Source organism: Bos grunniens, chromosome 7 (genome assembly GCF_055505025.1).
Source record: "Bos grunniens cultivar Pamir isolate PY7600 chromosome 7, Bosgru_T2T1.0, whole genome shotgun sequence".
NCBI classification, from domain to species: Eukaryota; Metazoa; Chordata; class Mammalia; order Artiodactyla; family Bovidae; genus Bos; species Bos grunniens.
Window position 1 is genome coordinate 86,679,681 of NC_141171.1, and position 21,782 is coordinate 86,701,462.

The window sequence follows — 21,782 nt, forward strand, 5'->3', positions numbered from 1 at the left end:
GAGGAAAATATTAAGAACAGGTGCCATGAATATACAGAAGGATAACACAAAAAAGATCTTAATGACCCATATAACCATGATCATATGATCACTCACCTAGAGCCAGTCATCCTGGAGTGTCAAGCCAAGTGGGCCTTGGGAAGTATCACTACAAACAAAGCTAGTGGAGGCTATAGAATTCCAGCTTAGCTACTTCAGATCTTAAAAGATGATGCTGTTGAAGTGCTGCACTCAATATGTCAGCAAATTTGGAAGACTCAACAGTGGCCATAGGACTGGCAAAGGTTAGTTTTAATTCCAATCCCAAAGAAGGGCAATGCCAAGGAATGTTCAAACTACTGCACAATTATACCCATTTTACATGCTAGCAAGGTAATGCTCAAAATCTTCCAAGCTAGGCTTCAACAGTATGTGAACCCAGAACTTCCAGATGTACAAGCTGAATTTAGAAAAGGCAGAGGAACCAGAGACCAAATTGCTAACTTCTGTTGAATCATAGAAAAAGCAAGAAATTTCCAGAAAAACATTTACCTCTGTTTCACCGAGTACACTAAAGCCTTTGACTGTGTGGATCACAACAAACTGTGGAAAATTCTGAAAGAGATGGGAATATTAGACTATGTTACCTGCATCCTGAGAAATCTATATGCAGGTCAAGAAGCAACAGTTAGAACTGGACATGAACAATGGACCGGTTCCAAATTGGGAAAGGAGTATGTCAAGGCTGTATATTGTCACCCTGCTTATTTAACTTATATGCAGAGTACATCATGAGAAACTCTGGGCTGGATGAAGCACAAGCTGGAATCCAGACTGCTGGAAGAAATATCAATAGTCTCAGATATGCATATGACACCACTCTTATGACAGAAAGCAAAGAGAAACTAAAAACCTCTTGATGAAGGTGAAAGAGGAGAATGAAAAAGATCGCTTAAAACTCAGTTTTCAAAAAACTAAGATCATGGGATCTGGTCCCACCACTCCATGACAAATAGATGGGGAAACAATGGAAACAGTGACAGACTTCATTTTCTTAGGCTCCAAAATCACTGCAGATGGTGACCACAGCCATGAAATTAAAAGACGCTTGCTGCTTGGAAGAAAAGCTATGACCAACCTAGATAGCGTATTCAAAAGCAGAGACATTACTTTGCCAACAAAGGTCCATCTAGTCAAAGCTATGGACTTTTCCAATAGTCATATATGGATATAAGAGTTGAATCATAAAGATGGCTGAGTGCTGAAGAATTGATGCTTTTGAACTGTGGTGTTAGAGAAGACTTTTGAGGGTCCTTTGGACTGCAAGGAAATAAAACCAGTCAATCCTAAAGGAAATCAACCCTGAATATTCATTGGAAGAACTGATACTGAAGCACCAATACTTTGGTCACCTAATGCGAAGAGATAACTAATTGGAAAAGACCTTGATACTGGGAAAGATTGAAGGCAGGGGAAGAAGTGGATGACAGAGGATGAGATGGTTGGATGGCATCACCAACTCAACAGACATGAGTTTGAGTAAGCTCTGGGAGATGATGAAGGACAGGGAAGCCTGGTGTGTTGCAGTCCATGAGATCACAAAGAGTCGTACATGACTGAGTGAAGTGAACTGAATTGCACCTTTGGAATCCACTTGTCTCACATAATAAATTTACTTCAGATACAGTTCCTCCAGGATTCTGATTGTTCTCATTTCCTGGGAAAAGTTAAATGAAAAAGAGTAGTGGGACAAATTACAGTCCCCATGACTGCAGCTAGTTTCAGGGCTGATTAATAATCATTAGCATCCTATACTATCAACTCCAGATCAATCACAACTTCAGCAAGTACCTCTGCTTTTCTTGGTGGCTTACCTAGTGACGTGAGTGAGACATCCAGCCCTGAGAGATCTAAATTCTGGAAACCATGCCCTTCTCAAGTCATGGCTGCTGATCATGTCCACTCACTGTCATAATTTGACAGAGGACCCCCAAGAGGAACCCCATTGAATCACTTGGGTCTCAATCAGATTCTTCCCTGACTCCATTGTATAATGGCAGTCATATCACTTCCTGATTATCAAGTCAATTTGCCCTGCTAATCTATTGAAAAAGAGGCACCCAGGGTGCCTGGGTGACAGCCATACCTTAAGGCTTAATGAGACCCTTGCTGTGTCACTTGATGAAAGCATTCCCCTTTTAGGCACCAAAGTCTCTAGAACCATGTAATTTAGAGCTTCAGTGACAGATCTACTTCCCGAGTGAATCACTGAGATGATAAGAGGGTTGACTCCTACTTTCGCCAACTGCTTCCAAGATTCTTGTTTCCTGCTCACTGAAGGCATATGGCCTTTCATTTAGGATGTATCCTGCATCTCAGAAGATGACACCTTATCCTTGCAAGGTACCGTCTATAAGCTAACGCATCAGCTGGGCCTTCAAAGATCTTTTCTAGGGGCAGGGAGAGTAATGACTGTAAGTGGGCCTAAGGTTTCTTTGAGGGCATGATAAAAACGGTCTAAATTAGACTGTGGTCATGGTTGTATAATCTGTGAACGTTCTAAAACTCATGGAGCTGTACACTTAAAGTGAGTGAATTGACTAGCTGGTCATTTATATCTCAATACAATCTTTTTTAAATCTTCTCTTCACTTTTATTTGGTTTTTAATTTATTCTTTTACTGGATCCTATTCAAGTTTGGCCTGGAAAGTCAAGCAACCTCCTCTAGAACAATCTTATGGGATGGTGTAGAATGAAATCGAAGGGAGCTAGCCCTTCATCTCCTTTTGTAAGCTAAAGACTGGCAAGCAGCAAGACTTGGTGGCAAAGTGAGGAAGTGCTGGAGCAGATAAATGTGAGTGAAGCTTCTCTTTACTTCTAATAATTTTCAGTTAGTTTTCTTGGATTTCATGTATTACCATTATGTCAGAGACTTAAATTTTATATTTTCTCTCCTTCTGATTTACATTTGAGTATTTACAACTATAAACTTCCTTCATTAAAACATTAACTGAATTCCAGAGATTTTTCTTACATTGTATTTTAAATAGCCACCATTTTGATTTTATCCTGGACACACTGATTATTTAGGAAAGCTTTATTTTTTTAATTGGAGGATAATTGCTTTACAATGTTGTGTTGGTTTCTGCCATACAACAACATGAATCTCCGTAAATATACATGTGTTCCCGCCCTCTTGAACCTCCCTGCCTCCTCCCATCCCATCCCACCCCTCTAGGTTGTCCCAGAGCACCAGGTTGAGCTCCCTGTGTTATACAGTAACTTCCCACTGTCTTAAATATGTAATACACATGTTTCAATGCTACTCTCTCAATTCATCCCACCCTCCACATCCCTTACTGTGCCCACAAGTCTGTTCTCTATGTCTGTGTCTTTATTCCTGCCTTGCAAACAGGTTCAGCAGGACCATTTTTCTAGATTCCATATATATACATTAATATATGATATTTGTTTTTCTGACTTACTTCAGCTGTATAACAGGCTCTAGGTTCAACTTTGTTCTTTTTCTGTAACTGAGTAATATTCCACTATATATATATGTACCATAACTTCTTTATTCATTCATTTTTCCAAGGACATTTAAGTTAATTCCTTGTCATAGCTCTTGTAAATAGTGCTGCAATGAACATTGGAGCACTTGCATATTTTTGAATTATGGTTTTCTCACAGTATATGCCCGGTAGTGGGAATTTTGGGGTCATATGGTAATTTTATTCCTAGTATTGTAAGAAATCTCCATACTGTTCTCCATAGTGGCCATCAATACAACCTTTTTTAAAAAATTATTTTTTTTATTTTGTGATTTTATTCATTTCTTTATTTGTTTGCACTGGGTCTTCGTTGCTGCACATGGGCTTTCTCCAGCTGCAGTGAGCAGGGGCTGCTCTCTCGTTGTGGTTAGTGGCCTTCTTGTTGCAGTGGCTTCTCTTGTTGCAGAGTACAGGCTCTAGAGTGCGTTGGCTCATAAGCTGTGGTACACAGGCCTAGTTGTCCGGCAGCATGTGGAATCTTCTGGGACCAGGGATCGAACCTGTGTCCTCTGTATTAGAAGGTGGATTCTTAACAACTAGACCACCAGGGAAGTCCTCAATACAACCTTTTTTAAAAGCAGTTCTATCACCGTCGGCTTCTCTATGACATAGTGTGTGACAGAGCCAGTGACTCCTGTGTTCATGTTCCCACTATAACACTTCCTTGGCTGTAAAATGCATCCCTTGGACATTATGCTGAATTCTATATTATGGACGGAACACTCCCTCTACTCTCTCCATCCTGAATATGTATGAAACATATTGAAACATCCTGAAACGCAACCTAGTGACAGGTTGTTGTTGAATCACTCAAAGACACCGGGATTCTTGGCCCCGAGAGGAGAAGAGTTCAATCCGGGGCCAGAGACGAGGCTTGATCGCTCAGAGCTTTTGTGTAATAAAGTTTTATTAAAGTATAAAGGAGATAGAGAAAGCTTCTGACATAGGCATCAGAAGAGGGTACAAACAGTACCCGCTTGCTAGTGTTAACAATGAAGTTATATAATCCAAAGAATGACTGGAGGTTGTAAAGACCTCATCAGACCTACTCCCATAATTTACATTTTAAGATAACACTGTCCTCAGGCAGGATACATCCTTGTAAAGACCAGGTCTACTCCCATAATTTACATTTTAAGATAACTGAAAGTTTAATCCAGAGACTGTCCTTAGGCAGGACACATTATTGTTATATAATCCTAAGGAATGTGGAGAAAGAAAAAAAGTTTGTCCTTTCTTCCTCCTTGAGAATTCCAGACCCCTCTCTCTTTGGGGACCTCTAGACTCCTTATCAACCTGCCTAGGAACTGACTCTCTCATTCCCCCCTTTTCTTTTAGGAGAATTATGTTGCCTTTGGAAAAGGGGCGTCATTCTCGTTCCATAACTGCTTCTGAGCTGACAAGGGGCGTTGTCCCTAAATTGGTGAGGCAACATATTCTCCTAATCCTCATATTGAGGATATCTGATCCAGGGGCCCCAAATAGTAGTTGCAGGAAGTTGCAACAGTAGCAGGAGTTTGAGCAATCATTTGTAACTTAAAAGGTTTCATGTGGCTAGAAACAAATCCAGTTATACAATTACAGATGCAGGCAACATAGTCATTAAAGCAAGTTAAAATCGAAATTAAAAGTCACATTATGTCCAGAGTTAAAGTGCAACATGTTGCACCAGTCCATTTTAGGGTTGGTAGATGTCATCAGATGAAGAAGAGGCATCGCATGTGATTGCTGTCAAAGGTATTCACAGACTTGGAGAAAGTCTTTTCCTTGAAGTGGGGATGTCCACCACGGGAAGCCTTCCACTGATGAAGAGGGGAGTGCTCCGCAGACCCAGCAGTTAGACCGATTGTGGAATGCAGCATAGGCGTGAGCCCAGGACAGGAAGGCATTGTCTTGAGGATCAAACAGCAGACTCAGGATTTTTGGAGTCAGCAGAAGAAGATTCACATAGATTATCAGGCCCACCCGCTGCCCTTTGCTTAACTCTAGAGCTCGGGTCAGGGCCACAAGCTCCGCTAACTGAGCACTGGTTCCCTGGGGGAGAGATTTTGCTTCCAAAACCTGTTCAGCAGTCACCACGGCGTAACCTGCTTTATGCTTTCCATCCCGAACAAAAGAACTGCCATCTGTAAATATTTCCATGTCAGGATTGTCTAATGGGGTATCCTTTAGACCCTCCCGAGCTGCATAGTTTAAAGTTAGGAATTGAGAACAATCGTGATCAGGTGTTTCATTTTCCTTCTCAGGAAGGAAAGTGGCAGGATTTAGATTTCCACAAACTTTAAGCTTAGTTACTGGTCCTTCTAACAACAATGACTGATACTTAAGAAGCCTACTGTCTGTCATCCAAATATTAACCTTAGAATTTAAGATTCCACTCACATCATGAGAAGTCAGTAAGGTAAGGTTTCATCCATTAATTCTTTTTAAAGCTTCAGGTGCTAATAAAGCCACTGCCCCAATTACTCAAAGTGGCTGGTAGGTCTTCCAGAAAGATAATGCCATATCAGGGACTTGCCACTGGCCTCTGTTACTGGCAAGTTGAACATTCAGCAACAGTAGGGTGCTAGATCTGTTTGGGTAAGTGAGCAGCCATCCTATTGACTCATTTAGAGCCTACATCCCTGCTCCCATTGTTAGGCTAGTAATCCATTACTGTGTACTAGCACTTGGCAGGTCAACAAAAGAAGGTGGTTGTTTCTTGATTGTTTAGTGCTCCTTTCATGGTGGACAATGGTTGCTACCATTGGATACACAGATCTTTATAATTTATGTTCCCTTTATAATTTATGTTCCCTTCTCCAGGGGATCTTCCTGGAGATCCCTCCCCATAAACAATTGTTTGTTTATGGGGAGGGAGGTGGGAGGGGGTTTCAGGATGGGGAACATGTGTACACCCATGGCGGATTCATGTGGATGTTTGGAAAAACCAATACAATATTGTAAAGTAATTAGCTTCCAATTAAAATAAATAAATGTATATTAAAATATATATATATATATATATACCTGATTGTGTCCCTGGGAAGCTAAGGTAAATGAAGCTTGTAGGCTCTTTGAAACTCCCTAAGGAGAAAATCGGAGTATGTCCTCCACTGTCTTCACTTCCTGATGACTCACTGAACACCTGAAAAAGAATTTTGAAGCCTCATAGCAAGGATCACAAAGAAACAGACTCTTTAAATAGTTTACTTCACAGAAATCTGTGTGTGGGCTTATTCAGCAATAGGTGGGCTGAGTCTCCTTCTCGTATCTTCTCCAGAAAGAATATGACATCAGGGAACCAAAGACCCCATGCCACTGGCTCACAGAAGAAGGTCACTTCATCTTTCATTGCTTGTAGGACTCCCGCCACTTACAGTTTGACAACCAAAGAGCCAACAAAATAAAAATAACAGTCCAACAAATGAGCTGGCAATCAGAGTGTGCTAGAGTCAGAATAAACAGAACACATGGCCAGCCCTTAGAACTGCTGAAGGAGACTGGCATCTCCTTCAAAAAAAAAAAAAAAAAATTATAAGAGCACTTATAAGGAGCTCAAGGACTTCCCTGGTGGCTCAGACAGTAAAGAATACACCCACAATGTGGGAGACATGAGTTCGATCCTTGGGTTGGGAAGATCCCCTGGAGAAGGGAATGGCTACCCACTCCAGTATTCTGGCCTTGAGAAGTCCATAGACAGAGGAGCATGGCAGGCTAAGTCCATGGGGTCACAAAGAGTCAGACACAACTGAGCAACTTTCACTTCACAAGGAGCTCAAGTACAACATCCCTAGAGAAGCCATCAGTCACCAGTTGAGTCTGCCCCAAGTGAACCAGGACTTCACTAAAGAGCAGCAAGTCCGTTTGACACATTTTCAGGCCTTGAACACTTTTTCCCTAAAAGCAAAAATGAATCTAAATTAAGATGGAGGAATAAAGTATATCAGTAATTACACTAAAATTTAATAAATTGAATTGACTGTTAAAATCAAACTTTCAGAGAATATAAAAAAACCTAATGCTAGCTATAAATTGTGTACCCAACAAAGTCACTTAATACAAAGTTCTTGTTTAAAGACTGAGTTCAATAACCCTTTTCAGAACTGAACAAATCTAGCAGAAAATAAAAAGAAGTAATATCATGAGGAATATAATAGTTCAATCAATAAACTTAATTTAATGCAGAGAAATTTTCATCCTTTGAATACAGAATTTACATTTGTCATATATCCATGGAATATTTATAGAACAATCATGTCCATCCATAAAGATGAAAGACTTTAAATGAAGTATGACACAGAATGATTGAAAGGGATATTTGTGTTATAGAACTGTTTTATTCTGCTTTCTGCAACAATTCCCACTCTAAAGAGATTAAGATCTCAGGAACTAGAGAGAAAGACAAACCTTAGAGAAGAAACAGAGCCTTAAGCATTTTATTTCTTTCTGTGCTCTGCAAACTGCCACCAGCTAAATGGGAGGTGAGACCAGGCAGGGGTGCTATTCAGTAACGGATGTGACATATCCAGGAGAGGAAGTGGTTCGTGCCTCGTCACTTCACCTGGAAAATCAGAGTTGACAACTTTCCACATGGCATGAAAGTCAGACAAATGAGACGGGTGCGAGGGGTGTCAGTAAGAGAATGAATGGCCCCTGAACAGCTCGGGGAGCCTGTAATGACAGAGATTTGCAGGAGAGGATGTGTAACTATAGGACAGAGTTCAAAAACTGGCCAAGAAGAAAAAAATCAGGCACGTCTGCAGGAATCTCTGTGATGGGAGAAAAAGATGTGTATATTTCTGAAGCAAAGGATGAGGAGTGGACCACATAGATGAGAATTATTCCATGGCATGAGGCAGAAAACTTTTGAGGGAACAGTGAACTGAGTTAATTCTCGAAAAAACACCAGCACAAAACGAAAATTTTGGCTAAAAATAAGTGGATATCCCCTCCTAGCTGATGACTTCTAAGTTTTGTATAAGATTACCTCTAAGCACAAATACTGTCAACAGAGATAATATCAACCTTCGGGGAACAATCCTAAGTCTCACTTTTTTAACATACTGTAATGGAGAAATCAAAGGAATTTGTCTACATTTACAAATGTATATCTAGATTATTTTTTCCGAATCAGGCAAAAAATGGGGTTTCAGAATGAGAATTAAAACAGGGAAAAAATTAAGTTGAATTTTACATATTCATACCTGTACTTATGACTTATGAAACTCTATCTGCTCTACCATATTTTTACAAGATTTTCCACTCTTGATCATCGGCTTTATTAATATCCTGTAGTTTTGCCTGTATTCTAAGAGAGATATTTCAATCTAATCATATGCAGGTGGAAAGTTACAAAAAGCAGAAATGTTCTATAATGAGAAAAAATCCACTTGATTTATGAATTAGGAAATCTTTTGTGGCCCTGTTAAAAATAGCATTTATTGAGCATTTACTGCTAATAAGTGAGTGTTAAACAATTTACATGGATTGTTTTATTGCTTGACCCCAAAATTCTATGAGATGGTTATAATTAACCCCATTTTCCAGTTTAAGAAACTTTTGTTGTTATTGTTCAGTCATTCAGTCGTGTATAACTTTTTGTGACCCTGACTCCATGGACCCCAGCACGCCAGGCTTCCCTATCCTTCACCAGCTCCTGGAGCCCATTTAAACTCATGTTGGTGATGCCATCCAACCATCCTGACCTCTGTCATCCCGTTCTCCTCCTGCCTTCAATCTTTACCAGCATCAGAGTCTTTTCTAATGAGTCAGCTATTTGTATCAGGTGGCCAAAGTTCGGAGCTTCAGCATCAGTTCTTCCAGTGAATATTCAGGGTTGATTTCCTTTAGAATTGACTGGTTTTATTTCCTTACAGTCCAAAGGATTCTCAAGAGTCATCTCTAACACCACAGTTCAAAAGCATCAGTTCTTTGGTGCCAGCCTTCATTATGGCCCAACTCTCACATCCATACCTGACTATAAAAACTATAGCTTTAGACCTTTGTTGGCAAAGTAATGTCTCTGCTTTTTAATATACTATCTAGTGTTTGTCATAGCTTTTATTTCAAGGAGCAAATGTCTTTTAATTTTGTGGCTGCAGTCATCATCTGCAGTGATTTTGGAGCCCAAGAAAATAAAATCTGTCACTGTTTCCATTGTTTCCCCATCTATTTGCCATGCAGTGATGAGACTGGATGCCACGATCTTTGCTTTTGGAATGTTGAGTTTTAAGCCAATTTTTTCACTCTCCTCTTTCACTTTCCTCAAGAGGCTCTTCAGCTCCTCTTCTTTTTCTGCCACAAGGGTGGTATCATCTGAATATCTGAGGTTATTGATAATTCTCCAGTCAATCTTGATTCCAGCTTCTGCTTCATCCAGCCCAGCATTTTGCATGATATACTCTGCATATACATTAAATAAGCAGGGTGACAATATATAGCCTTGATGTTTTCCTTTCCCAATTTGGAACCAGTCTGTTGTTCCATGTCCAGTTCTTTTTTTTTTTTTTTTTACACACATCATAATATTTAATAGATGATTTTAAAACAAGGCAGTTATCAACAAAAAGTGAGATCATTGCACACTACATACAAAATAAAATTCGAGGCAATACATCCAGTTTTAAAAATTATAAAATAATTTTAAAGAAAAAAATCTTTTTGCAGATCTTCTATGGGTAAGACTCTCCAAACAAACAAATTATGACTCCACAAGCACTATAAACATTTATATTTCAAAAACTATCAGCACAAAACTAAAATGCTGGGGAAATCATCTATAACATATATGATGAAAAAGAGTAAGAAGCTGCCAAAAATCACTGAAAAAGGACAACCAAACTGAAAAATACGAAAGAGAATATATTTTTATTTTCTTAATTGATGTATGTGAAGTTGGGAGGGAAAGTAATATACTGAAGTAGAAGAAAATCTTAAAAATGCAGATAGAAATCAAAGTTTTTTGTAACTTAGAAGTAATTTTTGTGAGCCCAATATTAATAGAATCCATTAGATCTGTGATGGATATATAATATAATACATTATGTATTATATAATATAATGAAATATTGCATTGATAGCCACTTAAAATATGAGTGTGTGTTAGTCCCTTAGTTGTGTCCGACTCTCTGTGACCCCATGGACTGCATCCCACCAGACTCCTCTGTCCATGGGATTCTCCAGGCAAGAACATGGAGTGGGTTGCCATTTCCTTCTCCCCATGTCCAGTTCTAACTGTGGCTTCTTGAGCTGCATACAGATTTCTCAAGAGGCAGGTCAGGTGGTCTGGTATTCCCACCTCTTTCAGAATTTTCCACAGTTTGTTGTGATCCACACAGTCAAAGTCTTTAGTGTACTCAGTGAAGCAGAGGTAAAAGTTTTTCTGGAATTTTCTTGCTTTTTCTATGATCCAACAGAGGTTGGCAATTTGATCTCTGGTTCCTCTGCTTTTTCTAAATTCAGCTTGTATATCTGGGTGTCCTTGATTCATGTACTATTGAAGCCTCACTTGGAGAATTTTAAGCATTACTTTGTTAACATGTGAAATGAGTGAAATTGTGCAGTAGTTTGAGCATTCTTTGGCTCTGCCCTTGTTTGAGATTGGAATGAAAAGACCATTTCCAGTCCTATGGCCACTGCTGAGTTTTCCAGATTTGCTGGCATATTGAGTGCAGCACTTTCACAGCATCATCTTTTAGGATTTGATGTAGCTCAGCTGGAATTCCATCACCTCCACTAGCTTTGTTCACAGCGATGCTTCCTAAAGGCTCACTTGACTTCATACTCCAAGATGTGTGGCTCTAGGTGAGTGATCACACCATCTGGATCATTAACATCTTTTTTGTATAGTTCTTCTGTGCATTCTTGCCACCTCTTCTTAATATCTTCTGCTTCTGTAAGGTCCATACCATTTCTGTCCTTTATTGTACCCATCCTTGCATGAAGAAACTGAGGTACAGGGAATTAAGGAAGTTCTCTGGTGACACAGAACACGACTGACCCAGATGTCCAGCCCAGCATTCTTGACTCAAGAACCCACACACTTCACCAGCACATCAGCTGTAGGAGTCGGTCATTGGGTAAGAATCGTCTTGTGCTGCTAAAAATGAAACAAAGATCAGTGAGAAATTTGAAGATATTTTCTGTCTAATGAAGAGGAAGCCTGAAGGCAGGCTAACTAGGCTTGCAGTAAACTAGAGTAAACTTCACTTGTCATCACAAACTATGTTCTTTTTAACTTTCTGCTCCAGCGATTCTAAGAAATAACCCTCATCATCATACTCTCAAGGTTTCTGCCACAACTCCAAGCATGAGTCATTCTGGGCCAGTTAAAGGGAAGAACAAAGGATGAAAACAGCTATGGGTATTGAAGTCAAACTCTTTTAATTAGCTAGTATATATCTCATTGGAGAAAACTCTTTCTCATGACCACCTTTAATGGCACAAGACACTGGAATTGTAATAGGGAACATTGCTTACCTCGGGTAAAGTTAGGATTCTGTCGGTAGGAAGAGAAAGAATGTGTATTAGATGGGCAACTGGCAGTCTCTACTATAAGTGGCTTCAGTGGGATAGAACTCAAAGTACAGTGAATGAAAAGTGAGCTCAAATAAAGTGAATTATATGTTTTCTTTTACTTTTATTTAAAATCTGATAGGAAAAAAATTAGCTAAAACATAGAAATGTACATTCTTTTGCCAATCTTTAGGTCTAGGGCCACACCTTTCCTTAGAGTACATGCCCACTGATTATAATTCTGCAACAGCTTTCTTATATTTTTCATACTTATAACATCTCTCTTTTCCCATTTCTTTAAAAAAAAACAACCCTCCCAGTTATAATCAAAGTGCTAAACCCTAGATTTCTAGATTTTTCTGTCTTTGACAGTTGTTTTTTTAATTTAAATAAATAACAAATTTTCAGTAAATTTTTATTGCTTCTTTTCCAAAGTGTTTAAGTTGCTTTTGTAGAAATAATAATGAGTTTTTCTGGTGTGTGCATTCATAAATTATTTAGCCAAATTATATAATTATAATAGCAAGTGCAGCTAACATACGATTTGGCACGCACATCAACTCAGGCTAGCAGAAAATAAGGACATAAAAGGAGTAACTTACTACTCTCATTTTGCTTCCCTTGAGTATTCTGATGTTTTATAAAGGAGATGGAGAGTGTAATTGATCCAGAATTTGTTAATTGGTAGTTGGAGAAAAAAACTTTTTGTAGTTGCATTACTTACTCCTGTGCTAGTTTTAAAGTCTTTGTGGGTTTTTGTGTTGTTTTTTTTCGATTGAGATATGATTGACATACAAAGAGTCCTGTTTTTAGTGTATGTATTTTGATAAGTTTGAAGATAAGCATATATCTGTAAAACTGTCACCATAAACAACATCATAAACTTAACTGTCACTTCTAAAGATTTCCTCCCTCTTTTTTTTTTTTTTTTTGTAATAAGAACATTTAACATAAGACCTACCCTCTTAACAAATTTTTAAGTATATAATATACTAGTATCTATACATACTGAGCTGCACAATAGATCTCTAGGACTAAACTTGTAAAATAAAATTTGTACCTTTTGACCAACATCTTCCTGATTCTTCCTCCCTTGAACCACTCTGGTTCTGTGAGGTTGACTAGATTTCTGATATAAGTGGGACCATGCAGCATTTGTTCTTCTAGGTCTGACTTATTTCACTTGGTGTAATGCCCTCCAGGTCCACGCATGTTATTCCCAATGACAAGATTTTCTACTTTTTTTTTAAAGCTGGATAATTGTATGTACATACCATACTTTTTCAATCAATTCATCCATTGATGGATATTTCAGTTGTTTCCATATCTTTATTATTCTAAGTTACTCTGCACTTAACATGGAGTGTGGGCATCTCTTTTGAGGTCTCAATTTCAATCTTTTGGATATATACCCAGAAGTGAGACTGCTTGATCATGCTGCTGCTGCTAAGTCGCTTCAGTCGTGTCCGACTCTGTGCGACCCCACAGATGGCAGCCCACCAGGCTCCGCTGTCCCTGGGATTCTCCAGGCAAGAACACTGGAGTGGGTTGCCACTTCCTTCTCCAATGCATGAAAGTGAAAAGTGAAAGTGAAGTTGCTCAGTAAGTGTCTGACTCTTTGTGACCCCACGGACTGCAGCCTACCAGGCTCCTCCGTCCATGGGATTTTCCAGGCAAGAGTACTGGAGTGGGTTGCCATTGCCTTCTCCGACTTGATCATATGGTGGTTCTATTTTTAATTTTTTGAGGAACATCCATACTGTTTTCCACAGTGACTATACCAATTTACATTCACACCTACAGTATACAAGGATTCCCTTTTCTCCACATCTTAGCAGACACTTACCTTTTTGTTTCTATAATAATCATCTTAATAGATATGAGGTGACATCTCCTTATGGTTTTGATTTGCGTTTCCTTGACAATTAGTGATGTTGAGTTCCTTTTCATATACCTACTGGTCACTTGTATATTTTATTTGGAGGTATGTCTATTCAGGTCTTGTATCCATTTTTTAATTGGGTTGTTTTGTTGCCATTGAGTTATAGGAGTTTTTAACACATTTTAGAAATTACTCTTTCTTTCTCTCCTATAAATAGATGTCAGTTGATCTCTGAAAAGTGCTAAATACCCAAAGATATGAATTGTTAGCTTCTAGAAAAAAAGTAGAAATGGTAAAATAAATCAGCTGAGGTATTTATTTCAGGTAAAAACAAAAAAAAATAATAAGTATCTGGAAACAAATGATAGATCCAAAATTTGTACTCATTTTCAAATGCTTGCTTTTCATGTTTTCATTTTTTAAAAAGTTGAGAAATTCACCTTATTATGATCATTTAAGAAAACGATGTGAACAGTGAATAATAAGTTTTGATCAGGGTCACAGAAACCTTTCTATCTGCTTGAACACCTACAGGGCTTGACTTCTCAGGTCACTCTGCCAACTAATGATAAGAATAGAAATTCAATTATATTTTAACCCTTATAATGGATATAGTCAAAATTCATATGCCAAATAATTAAATTTAGAATTTGCTAAATTTAAAGCAGAAAAGGGGAAATCATGGTAGATGTGGGAATATACAGCAGGGAAAAGAAATGATTTGCTGATTAATTTCTAAAATGTGAACCAAAGCATCAGAAATTCCCTTTTATCAGATTTAACAAATAGTATTGTGGTTATTGTGAACCAGATATAATGTGGTGTTACATTCGGATTTCAACTCTATTTCTTGTGCCTTAGTCTGAAATATATACTAGTACATTTCTCAAACTAGTATTTATTATAAACTGCTTTGCTACGTATTAGCTTAATAACTATAGTTCAGTTTAATTTGTCTTACACATACTTCACTCTCCTTTCTCTCTATTAAACACAAATCCAAATAACACTTTACATACAGTCCCAATTAAAAATTGCAGATTTTACTTTAATTTTCCAATTTCTAATGATTACATAGATGGTAATAGTTAATTTAACTAATAGAATCTGTTGTGTAGATTACTAAAGTTACTGTTGGTTCTATGTTAGATCATAAAGCAAAAATATGCTAACCATTCAGAGTGTAAGACTAAGTTTCAATATGCTTACACACACTCAAATATGCTTTATTTTCTAATCATTCTCTAAACTGTATGAAAAAAAACTGTATTCAAATTTCTAGTGATTTATATTTATCGGACACTAATTTTCAGACTTTTATCCCATCACTATATGATTTAGTGGCTCACATAAACTGTGGATTAAGTGTATGCTAGCTATCTAGATGCCTTAATGCACATCCACAGGAGCCCAACTGGACATGACTTGGGTATTGACACAGGACCAACCCAGCCAGTGTATCCAGAGCACAGGTTACCGAGTGGGAGTTCTTTATCAACTGAGCTACCTAAGTGAGATATCTAACCTCTGCCTGAGATCATTATTTAAACAAAAATTATGATGTGTACATTTAAATTCAAAACCTCCAATTCAATGGGAGCTTACTATTAGGTGACAAATACAACTTTTATACAGGTTTCCCAGGTGATGCAGTGGTAAAGAATCTGCCTGCTAATGCAGGAGACTGCAAGAGACGTGGATTTGATCCCTGAGTGGGGAATATCTCCTGGAGTAGGAAATGGCAACCCACTCTAGTACTTTTGCCCAGAAAATTCCATGGACAGAGGTGGCTGGTGGGCTATATAGTCCATGGGGGTCGCACAGAGTCAAACATGACTCAGCATGACTCAGCACACAGTGCACATCTGTAACTTTTATACAACATTAAAAAGACTGCATGTTGTTACTTTGCATATGAAGTTACCCAAACAAGATGAAAAAAGATGAGAAGATATAAAACCAAGGCTTTCATTGATGTCTGTAATTTGAAAACGTAATACAGTATTGCTGTCTTGGGCTTCCTTGGTGGCTTAGTGGTAAAGAACCTGCTGCCAATGCAGGAAATATGGGTTCAATCCCTGGGTCAGGAAGATCCTCTGGAGAAGGAAATGACAGCCCCATTCAGTATTCTTGCCTGGGAAGTCACATGGACAGAGGAGCCTGGTGGGCTACAGTCCATGGAATTGCAAAAGAGTTGGATGTGATTTAGTGACTAAAACAATGACAACAACATGTGGCTGAGCCTGGTCTATGACATGAAGAATGCAAACCAAACTAACATGAGCTGTCAAAGCTGTTATCAATGAGGAAAGGTCACCTTGTTGATCCAGAGCGTTAGCCATAGTGCTTATGTTTTGCATGAGAGGTCTAGAAGTCTACACCATTTTACTGATTAAACCATATGAGTGATTTAGTTAAGGAAATAATAAATGAGTGGTTTTCCAAGGTTCTTCTGAATAGTAGACAGTTTATTTGGGGTTATTGTTATACTTTGCCAAAATATAAATAAATACCATTCATTTGATACTAAAAAGATTGTCTAAAACCACAAAGGAAGTAACCACAGACTATACTCTCAGTATCTACAAAGAACTTGGCAAATGGATGTCATCTAATAGATATTCAGTTCACAAAGATTCCCATTTATTTTGAAGATTATTTTTTTCTCCTTTGAAAGGAAGGTGCAAGGAATAGCAATTCCAAGCCTACGTCTCTCCCTGGGAACAATACGAAGACAAGGGCCAACTTCTGGATGTTTGACCTGTGCTCGACTTAACGCTCTGATGTTGCCTCTTGATATTCTTAATAGTTTTTTAACAAGAGGCCCCACATTTTTATTTCGTCCTGGGTCCCACAAATTTTGTAAGTGGTCCTAGTAAGGAGATTGGCTATGGATGGAGGAACAGATTCTGCTTTAGTTTGTCACCAGGATATAAATGAACAGAAACCCCTTTCTATAGCTCTGTTTTTGCACGTTCTCCATTAATGTTTTGGCCCTAATTTCACTCACATCCTGCTTCCTAGTTCTCTTCCTGTTGAAAAAAGCATCAAAAAGGTCACCAATTTACCAACCTTAAGTGATAAATAAATTGATATAAAATTGCCTTAACAATGCATGTTGTAGGAAGACCAGGTTAATGTCAATTGAGGATACTTTCATTTTTAAAAGCAAGAAAGATACAAGTAAGTATAATAAGATATAGCATCAATTTTTTCCCATAAAGGAAAAATTTACATTTTATCAATGTTTGTATTAGAGGAATTATAGCATTGTTTCAATGTCAGAAACACAGCTGAGTATACACTTATCTGTAGCAAACTTTGTCCTTTCTTATTTAAATATATTTTAAGAGTAATATATAATTAATTTCTTCATATTAGAAAATGCCCCCGTATAATAAAGCTTCAGACATTTTTAGAACATCTATTTCTATGTTTTGAGAGAAGTTTTCTGGTCAAAAATTTGTTGCCTTTTAAACTTCTTCAAATACAGAAAGTGCAGATGATAACCCAACCCAAGTCATAGCTGCAGGAGGCCTTATTCTCAGATAAGAGAAGTAACTTGTTAGTGGTGAGATGAAAGTGTTAGTTGCTCAGTCTTATTCTTTGCAACCCCATGGACTGTAAACCGCCAGGCCCCTCTGTCCATGGGATTCTCCAGGCAAGAATCTGGAGTGGATAGCCTATTCATTTGCCAGGGGATCTTCTGACCCAGGAATCGAACCCCAGTCTCTTGCATGGCAGGCGAATTCTTTACCATCTGAGCCACCAGGATGCTAGGTCCCCTCCCCTACTACAAGTCCTTACAATACCTTCCTCTCTCACACACTGATGCCTAAAATCCTGTGCCTCAGACAGCTGGTAGTCACATATCAATTGTAATGGTGCCAGGCACTCTGCTAAAAGCTTTACCTATGCAATTCATTGAGTGCTTTCAACAGATGGATACTATTTTGCACCTGAGGAAACTGAAGACCAAAGAGATTCAGCCATTTGCCTAAAATCACACAGTTAGTAGTGGCAGACTTGACTGTTCAAGTCTAGGAAGTTTGCGTCAGAGTTGTTCTTGGGCAGCAGGTGTCACTGCCTCACACAAGAATTTTATTCCTTTTGTTTTTGGAGCTCTCACCCATTAATGTGTAAATGCTTTTCAAAGAGACTGCCCTGGGGTCAGTCATTTATAACTGAGAAGGAAGAAAATGAGAGCCTGTTTGAGGCGGTGGAAAAGAGCAGGGCAACAAATACAGGCCACCGTGGGGAGGAAGGAGATGTGACTGGAGAAGAATTCTGCCCACGCTCCCAGCCCAGAGACTGGAGATCTGTGATTTGTTGTCTCCGCTTGCATGCTGTTCCTATTTTTTCCTTTGACTGATGACAGATTCTCTCAGTAATGAGTCACATCCCTCTGAGTGGGATATATGGAAGCTTTTTGCAAGCTAACCCCAGGGCAGACTTATGAAAAGTATTTATACCTTCATGGGTAAGAGTTCTGAAAACAAAAGGAATGAAACAATTTAAACAGGTTAGAAAATATTTAATGATAGATTTTGGGCAAGCAAACAGGGTGTGACAGTAGGAAAAGAGGAAGAAGGTTCTAGATCAGCATTTCTTCAATCTTCTCCTTCAGTTTTAAGTGATCTGCAGCTTTAAACCCATTGTATTCATGCTTGAGTGCTTTGGGTTCTCATTTTGAAACACTCCCATCATTATTCAACCAACCACTATTATGGTTATTAAAAATACACACTGGTGGAATATTCTAGCATATATATAGTCCATATTTATTATTCACTTTCTTCTGTTGCTTTTCATCTGTAAACAAATGCACAATGTATGAATCTGCAAACCAAATTCAACAATGTTTTCTAATTTTTTTCAGTATTTGTGAAAGATGCTGTCATAGGCTCTGTATACATAAAACAATTTATAAAATAAAAAGCACTTACCATTTCCACACTTAAGAATCTAGTATACATTCTTAACAGTTGAAATACAGGGCGAGTTTGACAGACAAAAGGAGGCAGCTGCTTATAAAGCAAGCTGACCGCTGTGAGGCCTCTGCACTGTAACAGTTTCTTAGTAAACAGTGCCACCGTGTGGGGTTTCACTCTAAAATAAATTTCAGGATTCATTATATTCCGTTCAGTTCAGTTGCTCAGTCGTGTCCAACTCTTTGCGACCCTATGGATTGTAGCATGCCAGGCTTCCCTATCCATCACCAACTCCCAGAGCTTACTCAAACTCATGTCCGTGGAGTTGGTGATACCATCCAACCATCTCATCCTCTGCCATCCCCTTCTCCTCCCGCCTTCAATCTTTCCCAGCATCAGGGTCTTTTCCAATGAGTCAGTTCTTCTCATTAGGTGGCCAAATATTGGAGTTTCAGCTTCAGCATCAGTCCTTCCAATGAATAACCAGGACTTATTTGCTTTAGGATGGACTGGTTGGATCTCTTTGCTGTCCAAGGGACTCTCATTTTATTATATTATACATTTCATTATATTATATAATTTAATATTATTTTAATAATATAGGTAACAAAAATATTTTTATAACAGCATTATTAAAAAACATTATGGCTAATATTTACTAGTGTTCATAAATATTCATCATAAAGGTTTTATATAAATAAATACTTTTGTTCACTAAATATTTTTATGTATCAAATATTTTTCAACAGTCTTACTTATTTTCATGTAAAAGAATCACACTCTAAACCCTATCACTCTCTAAACACTTACCACTATCTAAACACTTATCACTGAAAAGCAAATTGAAAACCATAGTCAAAAGCATAAGCTAATTTTCTTAAGTACTGAGTTCAACTTGGCTTGTAAAGACTATGAAAATGCTTTTATTTTTATTAATTTTTTTAATCGCAAGCACATCCCGATATAGTTCAAAATACAAAACTCCAAAAGTAAGGTGTGATTGCCTCATTATGAAAATGCTTTTAAATGTGCTTTAAAATATATTTTTGCTCAACTATTGTATTTTAGAAAAATATGTTCAATGTAATTAGATTTATTTATTTCCTTCTTTATATTTACAGGTTTACTAAGTAGTTTAAACTACAATGAAACTAATAGACTAGAAGGAGACTTACAAGGATATATGATATACAGTGTTTGTTGTCATATTTGGAAAAGAAAAAAGAAACCTCCAGGAAAGATAAAGCACAATTTACAATTTTTATTTTGAAAACCCTTATTAGCAGACATTTTTATACCGCCCCCCCAACCGTGTCATTTTTGGGGGGGGATGGGGGGTGTTAGTTCTAAAAGGTCTTGCAGGTCTTCATAGAACCGTTCAACTTCAGCTTCTTCAGCATTACTGGTTGGGGCATAGGCTTGGATTACCGTGATATTGAATGGTTTGCCTTGGAAACAAACAGAGATCATTCTGTCATTTTTGAGATTGCATGCAAGTACTGCATTTTGAATTCTTCTGTTGACCATGACGGCTACTCCATTTCTTCTAAGGGATTCTTGCCCACAGTAGTAGATATAATGGTCATCTGAGTTAAATTCACCCATTCCAGTCCATTTTAGTTCACTGATTCCTAGAATGTCGACATTCACTCTTGCCATCTCCTGCTTGACCACTTCCAATTTGCCTTGATTCATGGACCTGACATTCCAGGTTCCTATGCAATATTGCTCTTTACAGCATCGGCCCTTGCTTCTATCACCAGTCACATCCACAACTGGGTGTTGTTTTTGCTTTGGCTCCATCCCTTCATTCTTTCTGGAGTTATTTCTCCACTGATCTCCAGTAGCATATTGGGCACTTACCGACCTGGGGAGTTCCTCTTTCAGTATCCTATCATTTTGCCTTTTCTAGAAAAATTCTAGTAAAAGACATAACTAGTTAAGAAAAACAGAAAGCATATCAGTAATTTCACAGGGCTGTTGCTGTTGTTTAGTTGCTAATTCATGCCCAGTTCTTTTTGAGTCCCCATGGATTGGGCCTTCCAGATTCCTTCTGACCATGGGATTTCCAAGGCAAGAATACTGGAGTGGGTTGCCATTTCCTTCTCCAGGGGATCTTCCCAACCCAGGGACTGAATTCATGTCTCCTGCATCAGCAGGTGGGTGCTTTACTACTGGACCCACCAGGGAAGCCCAGTTTCACAGGGTTAGGGATAGGATAGGACCAACGACTACAAGCAGTGAAGACGGAATTTTTTTGAACACTGGGAACTCTCTATATATTGAATGTATGATACTTTTTATTGTATATAATTAATACTGTATATATAGATATAACATGTATATAACATTTATAATATGTGTATTTATACATATATATTAATATATACATATGAATACACACAAATGTATAATATATGCATACATATATATGTATATGTAGACATACACAAACAAATGCATACACACACACACATATAAATATATATATATACCAAATCTTCTGTCAGCTCTATTTGAGCAAATACATGTATTTTAGGGTCTTTTGGATCTCTCTTAAAAAATAAATCTACTTATGATATAGACTAATCTATAAAAAAATAATAAATATAATTTAAAAATAAAAATAATAATAATCTTAAAAATAAATCTACTTATGATATAGACCTAGATAGCATATTCAAAAGCAGAGACATTACTTTGCCAACAAAGGTTCGTCTAGTCAAGTCTATGGTTTTTCCTGTGGTCATGTATGGATGTGAGAGTTGGACTGTGAAGAAGGCTGAGTGCCAAAGAATTGATGCTTTTCAACTGTGGTGTTGGAGAAGACTCTTGAGAGTCCCTTGGACTGCAGGGGGATCCAACCAGTCCATTCTAAAGGAGATCAGCCCTGGGATTTCTTTGGAAGGAATGATGCTAAAGCTGAAACTCCAGTACTTTGGA